Here is a 23884-nt window from a genome sequence, read left to right on the forward strand (position 1 = left end):
CATGCAGAGCATGACCAACTAAGAAAATAACACTTTGACACCAAAAACTATAGAAGTAATGCATTTGCCACTGCGATAGAACAGTTTTCCCCCCGTACGCCCCCGTATTATACCTGTTTGCCCCATAGATTTGCTTGAAATCAACGTTCTATTTTAAAACAGTTATTAAACTATTTGGACAGGTATGGGGGATTCAGTAAGTAATCGACATGAACCTTTGATGCATTGTCTTTCCATTGAGGTGCTAATCAAAGAATTGTGCTAAGCCAGCAAAAAGTTATAAACATTTAAAATATTTCATGCCAAAGTAACGCTCTTGGTTTTGAGATTCAAATTTCAATCATGTATAGAGTAGAGTTACTATGCACGGACTGTAGCCTTCTTTGCAGGAGCCTCATTGCTTGCTAGAGCACTGGAGCTCTGTACATTGTGAGACTTTTTTTGATGCGCCTCATTTTTCTTGAGATGTGTCTCAATGCAGTCTCATGTGCTATTTAAAATTCAGCGCAATAAATGAAGTGATGACAGAATTCTTCAACAAGGATCGAAATTGTAACTCTCGGATTGAGTCTTCGACCATATCATGTAGACCATCTAGACACGTGCTTAATAAGACTAAATAGTTGTAGACTGAGACGAGACTCGCGAAGACGGTCTTCTTTTTCTGTGATTGCTGAGTTTTTTCTTATTCCATTTTGTGTTTATACCAATTCTGCGCAAGCCGTTCAAACCCTCACATGAGCCTCTCAGCAAAAAATGATTGAGTTTGCATCACATCGAATCATAAATAGCCGTTTTAGTGAAATTTCATGCCAACAAACGTAGCAGACATTAGAAATAATAATTCTTCTGCTTAGATTTATCAGCAACTTTGGAAAAAACTGCTCCGCTGACTGAAGTTTTTAATAACAATTTACTTTGAACACAATACTTTTCACTTTTTCAGCCATAAAAACGGTGGGCTGCATTTGACGTTTCGTGAGAGGGGAATCTGGGCTGCATATGACGTTGATATTTTTCCTCTTCGCGAGTCTCTCTCAGGTTATAGAGGCTCTTCGTTACTAAGCAGTTGTTTCACGACTTGGATACCGATGGCGATCCGTAGCGCCGAGCAGCGCCTGAGACGAGTCTCCTCGGGTGCACATAACCTAGCGCGCGCCTGTAGAGTTTTCGTAACCCGCCTGCTATCGCAGCACACTGCTATTCCGATGAGCTGAGAGACGGTTTGGTTGGAGCCATTCATGTGCTCCTGAGAAATATGCAACTCTAGTATAGAGAAGAGAGACGTAGTCCTACGTCAAAAATACTAGTTAAGCATGTCGATCGAGACCAACATTCAAAGAAGGTCATAAATAACCTGGAAGCGTAGTTGGGTTGATAACAGGTTAGAACATAATTTTATGAGCCTGGATGAGTATGAATCTTTTTCGTTTTCCTTTAAGAAATTACTGGTTAATCTTGTTGATCTGAATTCCTGTACTCAACGAAGCTCTTGGATAACCTACCTAGACAAATGTTAAACTCAATACTTGATAGTTTATGTTTGTTTGAGCTTGGTCGAGTTTAAATCTTATTCATTACCCAAGCAACATTGATAGCTAAATAACAGCTTAACTGTCACGCTACTGTGAGAAAAAAACCCCCGTAGACGACGGTGACCCCAAAACAGCGTTACACGGACTTTTCAAAAAATCATAACTTCACAAATATTTGTCCAAATGCTAAAAGTTTTTCACTAACAAAAACATTGTGGTCAAACGCTTATAGAAAAATAATACACATGATCGTAGCAAGGTAGACGGTCCGTGAGGAGCTGAGCAAAGATGGTCAAACACAGAAAAAAACAGCGTTACAATGGTTCAGAGCTCATATCGCAACCATAAGACAACAATATTATAATTTTATTTCACCGTTGAAAACATTCAAGACCAGCCTTGCAGGGAAAAATAGCAAACATAGTCGTAGCAAGGCAAATGGAGAATGGGGGGCTCCTATTTGGAATGTTTAACAAACCTATAAAAAAATATTTCTGTGCCGCTATGCAATCAAATTTCGTTTTTGTTTCACCATTCGACACTTCTAGTGTAGGTCTTCAAATGAAAAATACTCAACATGGTCGTAGCGAGGAAAACCAGAAATAAGGGGCCATTAAAAAAATGCCCAAAAACTTCAAAAATTCATAACTTTATAATGAGCTAACCGATTTTCGATTTTCTTTCACCATTTGAATGTCTATAGTTGTGTCTTTCGGAGAAAAAAAATATTACACATAGTCGTAGTAAGATATAAGGTTTTTAAGGGGTATCCCCTATTTCTTGGTTCAGTTTGCCTGTAAATTGAAATTCATAGCTATGACATGTAGTTTTTTCTCCATATCATTGATTGTCGAAGTGAACTTGATAATTTTTTATAAAGATATACATATTTGAAAACACTAAAAATTTATTTTACCTAAAAAACTACAAAAAAAAACCTTTTTTAACCCGGAGTTTAAAATTCTAAGCAATTACATGTACATTTTTCGCCATTAAACTAATAGCTCAAGTCAAGTAAAGATGTTTGAATAAGAAAAGAAACTTCTGATTACACACACAATTTATTTTACCAAAGAAACTACTAAAAACTCAATTTCATGAGTTGTCTGCCTGTAGCTACTTACTTTTGTCTTTGAACAACCCTTTGAAACTCTATGCAAAACGACTGCAATATAATAATTCCATTACAGGCAAAATTTCAAGTTATTTGTAGTTCGTCATCCAAATTTCAGCCAATTCGGACTACCAGAAGCTGAGATACAGAACCCCAAACTTAGGCATTTTGTATGCAAAACAGCATTTGAATACTAACTTTTGTCACTGACTGTATATGCTTGCAAATGAAAATTCAAATCGATAGTATGTTACGTTTTCTGAGGAGTAATACTATTTTTGGATTACACTTTAAATTTATTTTAACCAAAAAACTAAGTGAAACCTAGCCCAATACATATTTATGCTTATGAGAAAATATTCAAAGCAATAATGTTTTGTTTTTTTTCAACATAAAATTGATTGTAGAAGTTAAGCCATCATGTTTGAGAACTAATGGAAATTTTTGATCACACTCAAAAATTATTTCACATAAGAATCTAAGAAAACTCCGTTATCATGGTCCTGTTTTCCTGTGAATCAAAATTAAATTTACTAAAAGAAGTTTTACTCACATGTATGAGTTAAAAATATACCTAATGTTTGATTACACTCAAAATTTATAATACTTAGAAACTATGAAAATATCATATTTCAAATTGTACTTCTCTAAACAAAATTTAAGGCAATTATATGTACTTTTTTGACAATAAATTGATTGCATAAATCAAGACAACATTATTTAGTGGAAATATAAATTTTTGATTACACTCAACATTTTTATCACTTAAGAAACCGCTAAAAACCCAATTTCATGAATCTGTTTTTCTGTAAATCGAAATCCAAAGCAATGACAAGTAGTTTTTTTTTTTTGGCATGAACTTGTTTATAAAAGCTAAGCAAGCATATTTTAGAAGAAATAGACATTTTCTGATAACACTTCAAATTTATTTAGCCTAAGTAACTACGAGTAACCCTACTTCATGAGCTTGTTTTAGTGTAAATCTAAATTGAGAGCGAGAACACAAAGCATTTTCAGAATAAATTTACTTATAGCAGTTACGTTGACATATTTGAGTAAAAAAAATATGATTACACTCAAAATTTATTCCCGTGAACCCTTTTTATAAACGTATAAGCTTGTAGATTAAAATTCAAATCGATTTCATGTTTTTTTTTTTTAACGAAAAATTGATTTTAGAAGTCCAGTAAACATGTTTGAGAAGTTACACATTTATGATAGCAAAGAAACATTCAAAGAAATAACAATTTAAACAAAATTCAAAACGAAAGTATTTAATTGTTTCGTTATAAAGTTACTGATAGAAATTAAATTATCATATTATAGTTGAAAATATATTTATATATTACGCTCAAAATTTATTATACTTTGAAATTTATGAAAATCCCGTTTCACAATATAAGAGTCTAAGGCGGTGATATGTAGTTGTTTGACATTTAGTTGATTGTAGAAGTCAAGTTAACATAAATGAGTATTAGAAATATTAAATAACACTTAAAATCTGTAGTAACCCCATTTCTTGAGACTGTTGGCCAATAAATCAAAATTCAAATTGCTAACATTAAGTCATTTTGACATACATTGCTTTATACCAGTTAAAATGAACGTTTGAAAATTTTTGATCACACCAAAAAAATTCTCAAAATTATGAATATCACAGTTTTAGGTGAAATAAATTTTGAGTGTAATAAAAATGTTTTTAACTTCTCAGACATGTCTACTTAACTTGTATAATTAATTTGATGTTAAAAAATAACATATCATCACTTTGAATATTTTTTAACCAGCATAAATGTGTTATTAAAATAAACATATTTCTATGCAAACATTTAAACCTGGCTTCTAGATTCAAATCAATGTCAAACAACTACATATTGCTTTAGATTCTGTTTGCAAGGTAAGCCTCATAAACTGGGATTTTTATCGGTTTTAAGTCAAATAATGTTTAAGTGTGATTTCCTTGTACTTGTTAACTTAACTGCAGTGTAGAAATTTATATCGAAAAAAAAAATGATGTCATCTCTTTGAATTGTGCTTTACAGTCAAACAGGCTCGTGTTTTTTTTTATATTTTCTTATGTGAAATAAATTTTGAATGTAATCAAAAAATTTTATTTCCTTTTCAACATGTTAAATTAACCTCTACACTCAGTTTTATGCCGGAAAAACAACAGATCATCGCCTCAAATATATCTCCACAGGCATAAATGTTTATTTAGCAGGTTTTACAAAGTTTGTTAGGAAAAATAAAATTTGAGTATGAATAAAAATTTCTATTACATCTCAAACATGTTTACTTGACTTCGATAAACAATTTTATGTTGAAAAACATAACATACTATCTCTTTGAATTTTCATTCAAGGGCTTATATGTTTATGAAGCAGGATTTTCCGTAGTTTCTTGGGTAAAATACATTTTTCGTGTAATTAGAAATGTCGAATTCTACTCAAACATGTTAACCTAACATCTATAAGCAAATTTATTTCGAAAAAGCTACGAGCTATCGCTTTAAATTTATATTTACAGGCAAACAAGCTCATGATATAGGGTTTCTCGTAGTTACTTAGGCTAAATAAATTTGTAGTGTTATCATAAAATTTCTATTTATTCTTAAACATGTTCACTTAACTTCTATAAGCAAGTTCATGTCGAAAAAAAATACTTGTCATTCCTTTGGATTCCGATTTACAGGCAGACATACTCATAAAATTGAGTTTTTAGCAGTTTTTTAGGTAAAATAAATTTTGTGTGTAATCGGAAGCTTCTTTTCTTACTCAAATATCTTCACTTGATTTGTGCAATTAATTTAATGGCGAAAAATGTACATGTTATTGCTTAGAATTTTAAACTCCGGATTAAAAAAAGGTTTTTTTGTAGTTTTTTAGGTAAAATAAATTTTAAGTGTTTTCAAATATGTATACCTTTATTAAAATTTATCAAGTTCACTTCGACAATCAACGATATGGAGAAAAAACTACATGTCATAGCTATGAATTTCAATTTACAGGCAAACTGGACCAAGAAATAGGGGATACCCCTTAAAAACCTTATATCTTACTACGACTATGTGTAATATTTTTTTTCTCCGAAAGACACAACTATAGACATTCAAATTCATTATGAATTTTTGAAGTTTTTGGGCATTTTATTAATGGGAGCCCCTTATCTCTGTTTTTCCTCGCTACGATCATGTTGAGTATTTTTCATTTGAAGACCTACACTAGAAGTGTTGAATTGTGAAACAAAATCGAAAATTGATTGCATAGCGGCACAGAAATATTTTTTTATAGGTTTGGTAAACATTACAAATAGGAGCCCCCCCTTCTCCATTTGCCTTGCTACGACTATGTTTGCTATTTTTCCCTGCAAGGCTGGTCTTGAATGTTTTCAACGGTGAAATAAAATTATAATATTGTTGTCTTATGGCTGAGATATGAGCTCTGAACCATTGTAACGCTGTTTTTTTAGGAAGACATATTTTCACACCCCCCTTCAAACTCTTTGTTCCTTGCTACGACTATGTAGTATATTTTTATTTAGCAGTTGAAGAGTCAAGCTTAATGACTGTGAAAGAAGATTTGAAATCGAATGATTAGTTTTAGAGTAATGGCTGTTCAAAAATCTGTGTAACGCTAATTTTTAGCACCGTTTCGTGACAGTTAATCAGCTAAATATGATGATTTATACAGTCTATTTTCAGCAGAATAAATGTTATTCAATTACCAATGTTACCTGGGTAGCAGTCGAGAGATCGTACACAAAATCCAAGTGTACATGCAACTTCAATAATAACCTAAATTTGTACAACCATATATGCATTCGATCTAATTGCTAGCCTGAAACCTAGACAAATTAGCACATCTTTAAATGGTCTGCGAATTGTTAGTCACAGATCACATGACTAACAAATAGCAGTATAGTTTACTAGATGGATTACCATAACCGCTCAATCACCAGATAGATTGCTGAAAACAACCCAACTAACCAAAGCTATATGAATTTGATTTCATCACACAAAAAATAATGAATTTTATATGCTCTCTATATGATATCTTCAAAAATTCAGTGAGGATCTCTGAACGTTTGAGAAAAAAAAACCGTCATGGAGTTACATATATTGACCCTGAATGACACAGATTACCTGATAACTTGTATGACTCTGTGTTACATCTTGTTATGTCATCATCACCACTTTCTATGTCATATGTTTCCCTAGGAAGTTGTTGCAATGCTATAAATAGAAATCCACCAGACGGGAATCATCATGAACAGTTGATGAGACTATACAAAAATAGATTCTCTTAAATATCACTTCAAATATCACTTTAAAAAAAACTCCTCCAAACATTCATGCCCAGATTTTACCGTCCGATAATTCCCATTAAGCTCGTATGTTCACACCAAATACCAACCGAACCCCCATCGAAAGTGCATCCGAAAATATTTAGCCCGCACCAACGTTCAACGAAATAGAACATCGATCACACCTCATCATCAACTGTATGGGAAAACATTTTCCCCGGTAGGTCTGGTTTTCTGGATCACATAAGTAGAAACATTCACCTTCCGCACCGTTGGACCTAATCGCCCCCAGAGGACGGCGCACTTGTCTGTTTAACTTAATTTTACACTTCATTAATCACTGCGTGTACGCCAGACAAGAGCAAACCTTTTTTGAACGGTTAAAATGTAGTCACCTTCTTGCTCGGTTCATGAAACACTGATACCTTGTGGAACTTATTGGAGGCCTCTCGTGCGACACCAACCACCCTCCAATTGCTTCACCTGAACTGTGTGGTTATCCAGAAATGACGAGCGCAGCTGGTTTCACGGCGTGTCTGGTAAAACGATATTATTGAGAAAAAAAAGGCATCGTGAAATTCTTCCCCACCTAAAAATATAGCTCTTATGCTTTCATTTTATACTTCTGAAAAAAAAAATCCACCAAATGAGCTTATTTTGATGAGTCTTATCATGCACTATTGTCCCTCTATATAATCGGAGCTGTAAGAGTAGACTCTCATGATCTGTAGTGGATCATGATTGTTACAGAGAGCAATAAGCGAGAGATACTCCCAATTTTCTCAGAATTCAACCCCTGATTGCAATTAATTTCTGAAAATTTTTTGATGAAAATTTGGGGTGTAAACATATTGATAATAAATCTTCGAGCTGTTTAGTAGAATACCTATAAGTAGATGCAAAACCCGAATTTAGTACTATACCATTTAATTCCACTAGAGTTTGTATCCTTTGACAGATACGCGTATTTCGAGTTCAACTGTAAGGCCGTCTTCAGTGTCGTGTACTAGACTAGACAAGGACACGACACTGAAGACGGCCTTACAGTTGAGATCGAAATACGCGTATCTGTCAAAGGATACAAACTCTAGTGGAATTAAATGGTATACAGTCATCTCTCCCTTACTCGATATTGAAGGGACCATCGAGTTAGGGAGGTATCGAGTAACAGAACACAAAAGCAGTGCAACTGCGTTCCAAGGGACCATCGAGTTAGCCATGAAAACCAACTTTTACTATGGTTCTCTAACTCGATATCGAGATACGGAATATCGAATAAGGGAGAGTTAACTGTAGTACTAAACTCGGTTTTTTCATCTACTTCTACAAACATAGTTTTTGACTGGTACACAGTATATTTGTCTTCCAGTACTGAAAATTAGAGACGTTTTGATGGAATATACGTAAAATTATCAAAGAAGCCTTTCGAAAAATCTATGGTGAATAAACTATTTTTTTTATGAGTTAATACAAACAAACTGCTTCTCAAATGTTATTTGTTATGCCATCTGATGAATTACCTGCATTGGTATTGTCTTTTGCATAGTCTAATTATAGCACAAAATTGCTTGGAACAAAACTATTTTAGATTCCATCTGGTGGGATCAGGTCTACTCAGTCTCCCCTACCTTTGGATAAAAGTTGTAAGCGCGAAACAAATGGCAGTTTAATTTAATTTCATCTTGTTACAAAATTGAGAAACGTGTAATCTCAAAATATGAAAGTTTGAGCTGAATTCTTTTAAGAAACATGTCAAATGAAAGCAAAAATTTTATATTTTCGCTTCTTCTTCTTCTTATTTCTGGTGTTACGTACCAACGGACAGAGCCTACTTTTGCTTAGTGTTCATTTGAGCACTTCCACAGTTATTAGCTGAGATTTTTTTGCTGATTGCCACATTCAGGTACGAAGATATTTTATGCTTTAGAAAATTGAGAAAATTTTCTCGACCGGTGGGATTTGAACCTATGACCCTCCGCTCAGTCTTGCTAAATAGCAGCACATTTACCATTACGGCTATCTGTGCTCCTATTTGTTGTACCAAACCTTTGCCATATACACACCGTGATATCATTGTACTGTTTTTTGGTTTCAAATTTCACTCGCGCCAAGAACGACCCAATTTCCCAATCAATGTAACCGCACAAGGTTCTTTGAACCAATCGACCAATTATTGAAACTTTGACTTGGTATACTTTTGGCAAATAAAATCACCTCTTTTCATTTTGCGCCATCAGCTGCACCACAAACGATGGTCCTTGCAGAACCTTTGCCGTTTCGCGCGCGCTTTTACTTGACAGTCCCTCAAGTATCGAAACCCAAAGGCTGCAACACTGCTCTATTTCGGTTTCGAAGCCGGGAACCGCAGAAACCACTGAAATTCCGTAACAACAACCGATTCGAATTTGAGTAGGTTGCGTTCAAGGCACCATCATCGGCTTCGACACACACCTGAAGACGTATCTACCGCGCGGGAAGGTGCGAGAACCGCCTCCTGACTAGAACGACGCTCTGATTGAGACTGAAAATTATGTCTAGTGAATTTGTTTAATCGCCACCGCTGCCGCGCCGTTGGCATTGCCGGTATATGGAGTCAGGCGCGTTTCGAGTCAAGAGGTTGAGTCGTTTTTCTTCTGTGTTGCTCGTTTCTCCCCGTAGTCGCTCCCTGTCGGGGATGTAGAGGAAGTGCCGAAAGCATGTTGAGCGGTGAGTAAGCGAGTTACTAGTTCTGGCTGCTATACTCTTTCCCCGGCGAGCGTAACTGGCGCGGATTTTTCGTAGTATACTATTTACACTCTCGTGCAAATGTTTGGGGTCACCTACTGAAAATACATCCAAAAGTACATCTAAGTCTATGGCTCATCCAAAGCGCAATGAGTCAATTTTACTTCGAAGGTATTTTGATAAACACATTTTTACAATTTTGTTTGTTAAATGTTTGCAATTACAACAGATTTTCGCATTTTATGCGTAATTTTTTTTCGTAAAACAAGATTTCATACGCCTAAAGTAGCAAAGCCATACTGATGGTGTCTGGGTTCGTTTCCCAGATGATCCAGGATCTTTTCGTAATGGAAATTTCCTTGACTTACCTGGGCATAGAGTATCATCGTATCTGCCATACGATATACGAATGCGAAAATGGCAACTTTGGCAAAAAAGCTCTCCTTTAATAACTTTGGAAGTGCTCATAAGAACACTAAGTTGAGAAGCAGGCTCTGTCCCAGTGGGGATGTATGCTCAGAAGAGGAAGACTTATAAAGTAATTTTGATTCACCATACAAAATATTTGTACTTGACAGGATCTTGTGATTCAGCAACTTTATAAAATGTTAGTTACAATTCGTAGTTGAACGTTTCTTATATTTTGCGTTGGTCTTTCACTAACGCTGCTCACACTAGATAAAATTGCTTAGAATGTAATACGAAACTTATCGTTTACTCTCCCAAATATATTCGTTTTTATGCAACGAAATGGTTTTGTTGACACTTACTTACTTGATGGGCTACAATCCGCTACGTTGAATCTACGCCGAATGGATAATTCTTCTCCACTGGGCTCGGTCCTGAGCCAATCGCTTCCAGTCGCCCTGAACGTTAAGTGCCCTTAAGTCCTCTTCAACTGCAAAAAGCCAACGTGTGCGCGGCCTACCACGAAGCCGACGGCCTCGTCCGGGTTCTCTACTGAATATTATTTTTGCTTGTCGTTCTTCCGGCATTCGTACCATGTGACCAGCCCATTTTCTTGTTTACCGCCAAACGCTTTCCGGTCGACCTCTTTTAACGTCCAGGATTCATGGCCGTATAGAGCAACCGGAAGGATAAGAGTCTTATATAGCGCAAATTTTGTTTTCGTCTGCAGGCTACGGGACTTAAGCTGGTTACGGAGCCCGTAAAAAGCCCTATTCGCAGCTGCAAGACGCCTTTTCACCTCGCGGGTAACATCATTATCGCAAGTCATCAAAGTACCAAGATACACAAATTCTTCACCTACTTCAAATTTTTCACCACCTAGCACCACTTCACTACCAACGTCACGATTGGAACCACGCTGTCTACCATCGATTATGTACTTAGTTTTGCTGGTGTTGACGGTAAGTCCAATCCTCGCTGTCTCCCTTTGAAAAGGCACGAATGCCTCTACTACGGCTCGACGATCAATTCCGATTATATCGATATCGTCCGCAAAACCCAGGAGCATATGCTACCGGGTGACGATGGTACCGCTTCTTTGCACGCCCGCTCTCCTTATAGCTCCTTCGAGAGCAATGTTGAACAAAAGGTTCGAAAGCGCATCTCCTTGCTTCAATCCATCTAAGGTTACGAAGGAGGTTGAAGTCTCATCCGCAACCCGCACACTTGATTTCGATCCATCCAACGTTGCACGAATCAGTCTAATCAGTTTCGCCGGAAAACCGTGTTCTACCATTATCTGCCATAACTCATTTCTCTTTACTGAATCGTACGCCGCCTTGAAATCAATGAACAGATGATGAGTCTGCAAGTTGTATTCCCGGAACTTATCAAGGATTTGTCGCAAGGTAAACATTTGATCCGTCGTTGATCGGCCCTGACGAAAACCAGCTTGGTATTCGCCGACGAAGGACTCCTCCAGCGGTCTCAATCTGTTGAACAGAACACGCGACATTATTTTGTATGCCGAATTGAGGAGCATTATTCCTCGGTAATTGGCGCACTCCAATCTGTGGCCCTTCTTATACAGAGGGCAGATGAGGCCCTCCAGCCAGCTAGCAGGCAATTCTTCTTCCTCCCATATCCTTAACAGAGTACGGTGCAGTATTTCGTACAGCTGCTCACTACCGTGCTTGAAAAGTTCGGCCGGGAGCTCGTCTTTTCCAGCAGCCTTACAGTTCTTCAACTCCTTAATCGCTCTTCTAACCTCATCTAGCGTCGGGGGCTCCACAGCTTGTCCATCGTTGCTGGTGATTAATCTGTTCTCAGACGCGCTCGTGTTCTCTCCATTCAACAATTGCTCGAAGTGTTCTTTCCACCTGGCAGCCACCAAGATTTTGTCTGTCAGCAAGTTACCTTCGCGGTCATTGCACATGACGGGAGACGGTGCAGTTTTTCTCCGTACGCCATTGACAGTTTCGTTAAATCTCCGCATATCGTTTTGTTCGATGCTGTTTTGCGCCTCAGTAATGATGTCTTCTTCATACTGCCTTTTCTTTCTGCGGTGAATTCGTTTCTCGGCTGCTCTAGCTTCCTTGTACCGCTCTCTATTCTGCCGGGTACCAGACACTAACATCCGACTTCTGGCAACATTCTTCTCATCCGTCACATTCTGGCACTCCTCATCAAACCAACCGTTTCTGGGTCGTCTCTGAGCAGTACCTATCTCCTCTCGCGCTGCTGTGCTCATCGCACCGTGGATAGACTCCCACAGATTGTTGAGGTTTTCGCCTACGTTGTATCCCCTTATCCGCTCATCAAGCTTCCGGCGGTACTCGTCTGCTACACCTTCTGTTGATAAGCGCTGGATATTGAAACGCAATGGTCGCTGTGTTCTTGTGTTCGCCACGGTAGACAACCGTGCACGAATTTTACTAACAACGAGATAGTGATCAGAGTCAATGTTTGGGCCTCTAAAGGTCCGGCATTTCTCGGACATCGATGACATCCGAGAAATGCCGACCGTCCACCAAAACGTGGTCTATTTGGTTCCAGAGCTCGCCATTTGGGTGCATCCAGGTGTGCTTTCGGATGTCTTTGCGTGCAAAGTAGGTGCCATCCCTCTAGTTGCAGCAAAAGTTATTAGCCTTAGGCCGTTGTCATTGGTGGCGGAGTGAAGGCTCTCCGTACCAATTATAGGGCGGAAAAAATCCTCTCTTCCGACCTGAGCGTTGGCATCTCCAATAACAACTTTTACGTCATTTTTTGGGCACTCTCCGTAGGTCTTGTCGAGACAATCATAAAACGCATCCTTCGTGTCGTCGGGTTTATCGTTTGTCGGCGAATAGATGTTGATCAGACTGTTGTTGAAGAATTTGCCCCGTATCATCAATACGCAGATTCGTTCATTAATCGGTTTCCACCGCATAACACGCTTCATCTGCTTCCCGATCACTATGAATCCGACGCCATGCTCTGCCTTATCGCTGCCACTATGGTAGATGTTGTATTTGGAAGCTGTGTTGGCGACGGGATCCACCGCCCTGAATTCACGTTCTCCAGTTCTAGGCCATCTTACTTCCTGAATAGCAGCCACGCTCACTCCAACCTTCTGCAATTCACGAGCCAAAAGGCTCACTCGCCCGGGTTCATTTAACGTCCTGACATTCCAGGTACCGAGTTTCCAATCATAGTCCTTATTTCGTTGCCAGGTCGATTGCCGAAAATATCGTTCGTTATTTCTCCATTCTCCATTTTTCGTGGTAGGTAAGAAATTCGATATGCTACCTTACCAGGGTCGCGATACCTACATCACGATGTTGGGGCTGCCACCTTAGGTGTAGCGGACGTGATACAGCATTTCATACTCAGCCGCTGGATGCCAGAACAGACGCGCTCTAAATCGTTTGTCCCAACTTTTGCGGATTGGGTTTCAATCTCAAGAAAAATTGTCGTGACAAACACAGGGGGCAACATTGTTGATCAATTAGTAGTTTTGAAGATTGTTTGCCAGAAAACCCCAGTATAGGAAACCCAGATTCGATTTTTGTAATCAATTTTTAACCTTGATACTGTTATCTATTGATTGACAAACTTTAGGGAAAACTTAAGGGAATCGAAGTTTTCGATGCATTTGGGTGTACTATACCATACCATTTAATTTCACTAGAGTTTGTATCCTTTGATAGATAAGCGTATTTCGACCTCAATTATAAGTGTCGTATACTAGACTCGACTTCCCAGTGAAGAATATAAGAATGTTCATCCAAAATCTCATATTCGTACGTCAAAAATCAGAATCGCACAAGATGTCAAATTAAGCGTTATCAATGTCAATACAAATTGAATATAAATCCCCACTACGATTCATAAACGACAATCTGTGTTGGCAGCAAAACATGTCGCAAACAGTGCAACATAGAATCGTGTTAAGTTGTATATACTGACAGATCATATATTAATCCAGAAAGCATCATACGAAATCGCAATAACTTAGCAAAAATTGCCACCCAAACTTGGTACCTGCTGACGATGGGCCTCAAAGAACAACAAAGCAAGTGTCGCTGTACATGACACATGAATTATTATTACCAAATAATCGTGATTTTAATACCACTTCCGATTCATAGTCCAGAGGTCCCGTGTTTGATGCTAGCTGGAGACTTTTTTTTTATTTTCTTCCAAATTTTGTGGCATCGTATTTCGGATGCCAAGTACGCATTAGACTGATGCAAATTTTGAAGTTTTTGCTCCTCTATGCTTAAACGATGTCAATTACGATGAAAATGATCCTCCCAAAATTTAAAGTGATTCGGAAGAAATTTGGTTGTGCACACGCTATTTGAAGTTTATATGGAAATTACTATGGGAAAGCCAAACCTTTTGTGTTCAGTTCTCTAACTGCTCGTCATAATAATATATGGCAAAGTGAATACACTCATCCCATGTGAAATTCTCCCAGCTACAACTTTATCGAAAATATTTTGATGGGACGTAATGATAATTTGTTATTATTGATAACAAAGTCAAAACCATGCTGAGATGATCATTCAATTACTTTCAGAGCAACACTGCTTTTTTGCTGTAGAACATAGTAGCCTGGGTTACTTTGATCTATTATTCCCTCCAGGAGCACCATTGTTGCCTGCCAAACAGTTGGTGAAGCATGCTACATGCAAACCAACTTTATGATGATGAATAACAATTTATCCGGAAGTCCAATGAAAAAGAGGTCTTCGCAAATTTGTAGCTGGGAAGTTTTCATATGAGATGAGTGTGTTTACTTTTCCATAAAATATTATGACGAAGAGATAGAGGGCTGAACACAAAAGATTGGCGTTTTCCATAGTAATCTCCATACAAACTTAAAATGGCGTGTGCGCAACCAAATTTCTTCCGAATCACTTAAAACTTTGGGAGGATGCTATTTACCATAATTATAATCGTTTAAGCATAGGGGAGCTGAAATTTCAAAATTTGCATCACTCTAGTACGCATATAGCCTACACTTTGGTAGGTATATAGCCTTTTCATGCATTCTATACGATAGAATTGATTCATATAGAATGATGTACAGGTATGTTCCGTTTTTATCACGTTCCGATTTTGTCACGCTCCGATTTTGTCAACAAATTATTCCGTTTTTATCAACACAAATAAAAAAGTTTTTTTATTTTACTTTATAAAGTGCTTTATGTTAGTGTTGAGCACCAACGATACATGGTAGGTGTCAAGTCTGATACGAGTCAATAAGGTATGACTCCTTCCTTTCCGCTTATTAATTAGAGTTTGGCAACGTCCAAGCAACAACTGGAATTTATGATTAGTTAAATACGTACTTAAGAGAGATACAGAGACCTCTCCTTTATCTCATATAGCATGGCATCATAGAATTCTCGATATGAATGTGAGCTTATATGTTTCGTTCTTTGTTGTACGGGATGCACCTGGAAATAATCTCAAGAATTTTTTGGCAAGGGTACCCGACTAGAGGCTTGTAACAAAAATATAATTAAATTTTATCAGAATATGATATGCATATAATATTATGATATAAATTTGTTAGGCTCCGTTATCCATAGAACATAATAAAACAAAAATATAACATAATGTGTTTTATTTGCCTATAAGATATGTTTTTGTTCATTTTTAACAACTTTATAACAAAATAAGAAGATAGTTATACATTTCAATAATATACAATATTATCGTATATCGAACAGTATTATAATTTTGATACTTTGTATCAAACATTATAACTTGGTTTGATATGTTTTTGATAGAATTAAAACACATTTTGTTGTGTTTATGTTACTATTCATACACTTTTTGTTATAATTTTAGTTATTTTAACAACATCCTGCATCAAGTTTGTAACAACCTATGATCGAAAAAAACTTATAACATAATAACATATTCTGATATAATTTTGTTATGTACCCTTAGTCGGGTATGCTCTAGTTTATTTTATTTTTGATAAGACTGTCGACCCGTCATATTTGGGACATAATATAGTATCTCTCAAACTTCACAGCATTGTACAGATTATAGCAAACAGCTATGGATTAGGTCCTGTTCCAAGGGTCCAGCAAAATTCAGCAATATACTGAAAATTTATGAATCTCCATACAATAAGTTTGCATTGAAGAAGAGGGAAGAGGGCTGAAATGGCTGACAATTCGAGAAACCGTTGATACTGGACGTTCTCACGTCAGACACGTTCCCATCCCAAATTTGCTGTGTTCTTGATCTTTGAGCAGACACGCACCCCTTCTTCACACGTAGATCAAATGGTCATTAAGAGTCTTATACCAACTGCAATTACGCTTATTTATTAAACTTAACAAAAAAGTTTTACCCTAAAAGTTATAATTTATTGATGTTTGTTCTGGAGTTTGTTCACTCTTGTGATCTTGATAAACTTATTTAATATTAGTTTTACCAAACAAAAAATTAGAACTTAAGCTTTGTTTAGTGCCAGTCTATTCGTTATAAAATGCAAAGCTAAAAGGCGAAGGTGGCGCTGTTCCAGAATGGCGATTAGAGATGTTCCGATACTTTCCGATACATCGGATTATCGATATTTTTTCTTTCGATGTTCAATATTTTGGTATCGATGTTTCCTATTCAATATATCGGTGGTATCGATATTTACTTCCGATATATCGTAAACCAATATTTGAAAAAAACAATTGTAGTTTTTTTTGCAATACGTGTGATTTTTCAATGACTGATAGCAGTTCACATAGCAATTGGTGTATGAAAAGAAGATATTCATGTCCCTGTCGATCAAAATACCGGTAATATTAAAGATTCAAAGAACTGTTTGCGAATCGTTAGAAACTCAACGTCAGGCGATGCAAGAATTCTGCACCCTTCAAATATATCAAATGATATTGCGATATATCGATAATTTGATTCGATAATCGTATCGAATCAAATATCGAAACTTCGCAAGATCAGAATGGCCCTAATGGCGAGTAGTGCAATCCAAGTCAAAGTTGGTAGTGATAACGTAAGAAGGAAACTCCCTATAGTGATTTTACTCATAAGAATTTGGTAATTCAAAGCACAATAAACCGTATATATTCATTTGAATTTGCAAAACTTTCGCAATCTAAACCCTCATTCAATCGTCAATCAGGTGTTACCAAGAATGCAAAAAAAATACCTTGGGAAAAAAACTCTCAGTTGATAACTGCGGAAGTGTTTATAAAACAATAATCTGAGGAGAAGGCTCTTACTCAGTTGGGATGTAATGCCATAAGAAAGATGCAGAAGGATGAGGATGAAGAGAAGAAAAAAAAAGTTTTTTCGTGTTGAATCTCTCTAGAAAAAAAAATCAGCTTGACCCACACACTTGTAGTTACTTTTGCAAATACGACCATTCTCATCAGGCAAAACCCATTTATATGATTATCGTTTTAATCTTTCATATTACATTTATTGGAATTCTGACCAAGATAACTAAAACTATTGATAATTTATCGCAGAACCAGATTGATTGATTGGAGTCTGCAATTAACTTTAATTACGAACCTATACGAATGCACATATCTAAATGCTCCTCGCAGCTCTTATATATCAATACTGTACACTTATATGAAAAAGTATGTATTATTCTTATGAAACTGCCATTTTCTTTTCAAACTTGTACAATATTTTATCTAAGAAAGTTGTTCCGTTTTTGTCAACTGAAAATTGCCAATCGTGTTGATAAAAACGGAACATACCTGTATAACAAAAGTTATACCAATCAAAATGTTGACTGGGTTACTTATAGCACGAAACATTGTATAGCCAACTTTCAGATTATTTCATCATGGATTGGACTATTAGCACTGCACAGCTACAGCGAAAAAAGAATTGTAATTTAGCCTCACTTCTATAGCATATCACTTGCGTCATGTTAATATAATAACAAGTGTAAAACAACGTGATTGATCAATCTATGTTATTTAGTCTATATTGTTATAATAAATCGTATACAATTATATAAAATTTCCACAATTTGAAAGATGTATGGTGGAACTGACGTAATATTATCAATTTTAGCTATATAGCTGACCGGAGAAAAAAAGCACATCTTCTTATAATTGCGCCTTCCAGAGAAATCAGCATTTAAAAACAAGCATTTTTTCAAATATAATGTTGATAACTCTGTAACCATAAGAGATAGAACAGTAGTTTTTTCGACAAGAATTGCGCAACTAAAAGCTCTAAAAGTGCTTGGAACAAAAATGAATTGAAAAACATTTTTCAGTCCTTGAAAATAACGTTATTTTTTTACTTTAAAAAAGTTTAATGAACTTTTTCAAAGTGGTGTAAAACTCAATTGCAACAGACTACCAAAACACTTCAATTTTAAGTATTTGACCTGAATGTTAACTTCAGCTATCTGGTACCGAAGATACCAAAAAATCCCTTGGGGAGTGCAATGTACTCATGATTCACCGTGGAAACCTCTGCCCACAAACATTTTTCTCTAATATTTAATCACTTGCTTTAAGAAACAAATGGCAACAAGAATAGAAGAGGACAATGTCTTTGTTGTGGTGTGTTGGTTGACAATTGATTCACTGTGTTTCGATGTTTCGTGCATTGATTGGTTGTTTTAAATACAAAAAGTACGAAAATAATAAAATACAATAAAATAATTGTTTGTTTTGGTTTGGAGATTGGTTTTTCTTATGAAGCTGGTTACATACTATCTATGAAACTATTTTGTTTCAAAAAATAACGAATGATTTCATAGTTTAAACGAGTTACATAAAACAAAATATATTTCCAGAGTATTTTTTCACATTACTATCTTTAGTCGTGATGTTTTTCAAAACTTTTACTGAATTTTACTGAAAAAAAACATGGCTAATTCTCTCATCATTAGATCGAAAAAAATGTAAACCAGTGCGGCATTGAAACCGTAATCTTGGAAAAGCACTACAAAAATTTTAACGGAAAATATTAAAACTATTAAAAATCAGTCAGTCATCATCGTGGAAAACTTTGGGGTCACCCTACAGTTACGTCATACTGTGTATTTGGATAACCAAAGCTCGTTAAAAATATTAATACCGTAATCCGGGGTAACATTGATCAGCGAGGTAACATTGATCGGGATGACTCATCTTGTTAAACGTTCAAATAACGATTTATTGATGAAACATTTTCGAACCATGAATGGTGCTTCTGTTTCGTATATTCATAAGCTAATGATAATTAAGGTTTTTGCCAAAATTGCGTTTAGTTCATGCGCAAATTTGTCAACTTTTTGAAACAATGATTTCAATCATTTTCACTGACACTACCGAAAATTCATGTCTCACATGAGTTCTGCAGACGATGTGATCAAGGAAAATGCGATTGTTACTAAAAATGGCATCGCCGAAAACGATTCCGTTGTCAAATCTTTCATAAGTTTATTTGATTAGGCAACATTAACTAATTACTATTACGAATGTAGAATTTCCTGAGGAAATTGCCTACTTTTAGGCGTATTCCGCGGTTCAAGGTGTTTTTAATTTTGAAATAACTAAAAAAGTAAATGACTTGTAAGAGTTTGGTCCACATATTCGGCTTCAGGAGCCCTGATTCTAGTAAGTAACGACATTTCCAATATTAGCGAACGTTGTTTACTTGGGTGATCAATGTTACCCCATATCAGCTGAATCAAAAAATCACTTAAAACATTAATTTGAACATTTTTAAATCTTTCGAAAAACAAAATAAAGTACATAGTTAGGAGCGGTGGGTGCCTGTACTTGTTTTAAAAATATGAAACTTGTAACATTTGTATTGTGAAATGAAAAATTTAAGAAAAACTAAAAAAAATGATCAATGTTACCCCGGATTTCGGTATTCTGTAAAATCCTATACCAATAATTTTTTTAATCGCACTTTACTACTCTTTCTTCAATTTCTCAAACAAACATTTTCTCACAACATTTCACGAACACGTTCGTCAACCACAGCACACAGTTTTCAGCCAGCCTACTTTATAACATTTTGTTGCAATGAAAAGCTTAATAGTTAAAAGTAGAACTTTTTCTATTGTCTGGAAAAATAGGACATTAATCTTCCACATAAAAAAACGCCTTTTCAACAACATAGAAAATTAGCATTGAAATTGGATTATCATAAAATCATAAGAAAACCCGCGACAAAGATTATATTTGCCACAATCAGAGATATTCGCAATCGAAGTAGGCGTGATTTTTCCCGAAAAAACAACAATAATCCCAAACGTATAGAGATGACAAGTTCCTTTACTCTCCAAATTACGCATTTTTCAAAGTCCCAGAAGTGGTTTATGAACTACTTTGATGAGATATTTATTAGAATTGAGAACAGTGGAGCCAGAAAACCAGTTTTCTATGGATCACTTAACATGGGAAAAAAGCTCTAATTCGGTCAAAACAAAAAACTGGTTTGGCAAAATTGCTTGAAATTGAAAGATTTACAACATATTTGAAGCATGTAATAATTCCTATAAATGAGCAAGTGGTATTTTTCATTTCTATGAAAATGTGGACCACCTTAATTTTGAATAATACTAAACAAAGGGTCTATTGAATACAAACAACTTTGTAAAAGACAGTTTTCGTCGAATCTTTCAATCTAAATCTGCTTTCTTGGCCATAATTGAAAAAAAAAAAATACATGCTCAGTAAGATAGCTCATTTGAAAGGCAGTGAATTTCGAATGAGCTATGGTGAGTTTCAATTAGACGTGTATTCACCGAAATATGTGAAAAGCACCTTCGTATGTTTCAAGGGGTGATCCCAAACATTTGCACGGAAGTGTATGCCAGAACAGCTGTGGTGGGACGCAATGTGTGACTTCGTTTCAGAAGAGACAAGCGTCACAGCAACAAATTGTAGAAACGGGAGAAAAGAGAGCCGATCTATCGGCTACTGCTAGGTAATAGGTTAAATGTAGGTAATAAATGAAGATTACAGATATTTTTGTTTTTATTTATTTGAATTTCGACTTTTAGCTAGTTTTTCATTCATTAGAGATATTAATGTGATTTCTTCTTTTTTCTGGCGTTTTCCTGACCAGTTTTGCATATGTTAATGTATCGTGTGACAAGTGCAAAGATACTCTATGCCCTGGGGAGTCGAGAAAATTCCAATTAGAAAAAGATGGCCGACCGACGGGATTTGAACCCTCAGCTTGGTTTTACTGAATAACTGCGCGTTTACCGCTACGGCTACCTGGACCCCACTTTAAAAATGTCCGTTGAGAAATAAATTCAAGTGCATAATTTTCGTTGATTACAAAATCTGTTATACTTACCATACATATTAAGGAATAAGTGCTAGAACACTTAACCTATAAAAAAAAGTTTGTACAGTCTAGTGATATCATGTGCTAGTGATAGATTCAACTCGAATAAGCACGCACGTTGGGCCTTCCTTTGCCGCGTGGTGCCTGGGTTGCCTGGGTTTGATTCCCGGTCGGTCCAGGATCTTTTCGTAATGGAAACTTCCTTGACTTCCCTGGGCATAGAGTATCATCGTATCTGCCACACGATATACGAATGCGAAAATGGTAAATTTGGCAAAGAAAGCTATCAGTTAATAACTGTGGAAGTACTCATAAGAACACTAAGCTGAGAAGCAGGCTCTGTCCCAGTAAGGTCGTTAACACCAAGAAGAAGAAGCACGCACTTATCGTCACCTCTGAGCTATTATGATGAAATATAGTTATACTGCGTGATTTAAATATCGACAATGAATTTTTGAAATCTTGTGCTATCTTAGGTGTCAATCAATAAAATTTTGACATTATCTATTTGGTAACGCATAGCTGCCTCTTACACCGGCCCATAGACATCTCCCCGAAAACAATGGAAGTCGCACGGCGCCAATTTTAGGCTCAATTTCGTCGCATCGAACGTGATATTTGCAACACAAATTGGTAGATGGTGATCACGACTGTCCCATCACAATCACCATCAGTCGACTATTACATTCGGTGCCATACCGTATCTAGCGAGTGTATACACAATATAACTCCCGCATTCGCTTGGAATAACTAATTAGACGACAGCGGAGCAAAATCGGTGACGAATTGTTTGAATAAAACCGCCAAGCTGGCCGCGCAGACAAGGAACATGCGGATTCTAGGAAGAACACACCATAAGTGAAGGAATTCCGATGGCTTACAAATTATTTTCAAACTAGGTACAGCTTATTTACGTTTGTCACCGAAACTGGTTCAAAGATGTCACTCGGGAATGTCTGCTCCAGAGTAACGAGTCCTCGGAGGGTGTTCCACGTTTCGAATTCCTGTCCCAGTTTGGAAGCGAGGAAAAAATTGAAGATTCTTCGCACCGCGATGATGCTATTAGCGTGGAAAAACGGTGCCGTTTGGATCAACCAGGAATCCACTAAAGAGCTCATCGCAGTGTTGGAACGACTAGAACGACGTCGACGACATTCTAACTCTGTCTGAGCTAACAATAAGAAGAGAAGTTGTTTGACTTGGGAGAATGGAGTCGAGCGCAACTCGAAGTAGGCTAAAAATACTTCCAACTCGTGAATTTGCTAAAATTTCCAAAGCCAAAAAGAGGTACGCCGTTGTAGACGGACTGACTTTGTCACCACGTTACGCCGTGGGTTTTACGAAATCTTCTAGTTGTACTTGAATTTACATCTTTATCGGAGCTGTGGGACATGGAGAGCGGTTCGAAGGGAATCACAAGTGGTTACAACTTCATTCCGATTTGTAGAACCAAATGACATTGTGATTTAGGTACAAGCGTGTAAAGCAGTGTTTCTCAATAACTTTAGAAATTCTACCCTACAAATGTACCATTATCCCAATGCACGGGTTCACTATTTGACGTTTTAGCGGTGCCGTGTTATTTATGGGACCATGGCAACCAGTGAATTCGGCACCGCTCAAACGTCAAATTAGTGACCTCGTGCATTGATCCATACTGTCACCCGGAATGAACATTTATCTTGACTGGCATGGTATCGTAATAATGGAATTCGGGGTAATGTCTAGTAAAGGTACCATGATTTTTTAATCTTGTCCACTGTGGATTTATTTTTGCCTTAACGTCCTTACTGGGACAGAGCCTGCATCTCAGCTTAGTGTTCAATTAGCACTTCCACAGTTATTAACTGAGAGCTTTCTTTGCCAAATTTGCCATTTTTCGCATTCGTATAACGATTATACTCAATGCCCAGGGAAGTCAAAGAAAATTTCCTTTACGAAAAGATCCTGGACCGACCGGGAATCGAACCCAGACACCTTCAGCATGGCTTTGCTTTGTAGACGCGGACTCTAACCACTCGGCTAAGGAAGGCCCCTGTGGATCTGCATACAATTTAATCGTTATGCTTAACCTCATGGTAACGTTTCATGTTCTTACACTCATCATTCGCCAATATTGCATGCTTTCTTGCATCTTGAAAGTGAAATTGCAAACGAAAATCCTCTATCGAAAATTATGCACATGAACCATCGACCCGGTTTGGTTATTTCATGTGCATTATTTATGATTGAATTTTCAGCGTAAATTCAGCGGATTTGCTTGCAACCAGATAAGACGTTTAGCGTTCAATATTCAGGAATTGGTTTGCAATGTTGGATATAATAGCTGTGTTCATAAGATTTATTACACTGCGGAACACTTTTTTTTATCTAAAGTACCAAAATATCGCTATTCATTAATTTGAGGTTATTAAATCCATTGACGTTGTCCAAAATATGACAGCACGTCAAGTTTTTGAGATAATGGCTGTTGAAAAAGCAGATTTCAGTCAACTTACATGCAAGATTACCA

The 23884-nt window shown here is 36.7% G+C and overlaps 1 protein-coding gene across 1 annotated transcript in view; it reads right to left on the reverse strand.

Annotated features, from left to right (window-relative positions):
• The window catches only part of LOC5564936 (protein rhomboid), a 99702-nt gene extending 90218 nt beyond the window's left edge, over positions 1 to 9484 (reverse strand). Inside the window, exon 1 of the mRNA XM_021848071.1 lies at positions 9166 to 9484. The gene's annotated coding sequence lies outside the window, so the exon portion shown is untranslated. The remainder of the gene's footprint in view (positions 1 to 9165) is intronic.
• Positions 9485 to 23884: the final 14400 nt, after the last annotated feature.

Source organism: Aedes aegypti, chromosome 2 (genome assembly GCF_002204515.2).
Source record: "Aedes aegypti strain LVP_AGWG chromosome 2, AaegL5.0 Primary Assembly, whole genome shotgun sequence".
Classification (NCBI taxonomy): Eukaryota; Metazoa; Arthropoda; class Insecta; order Diptera; family Culicidae; genus Aedes; species Aedes aegypti.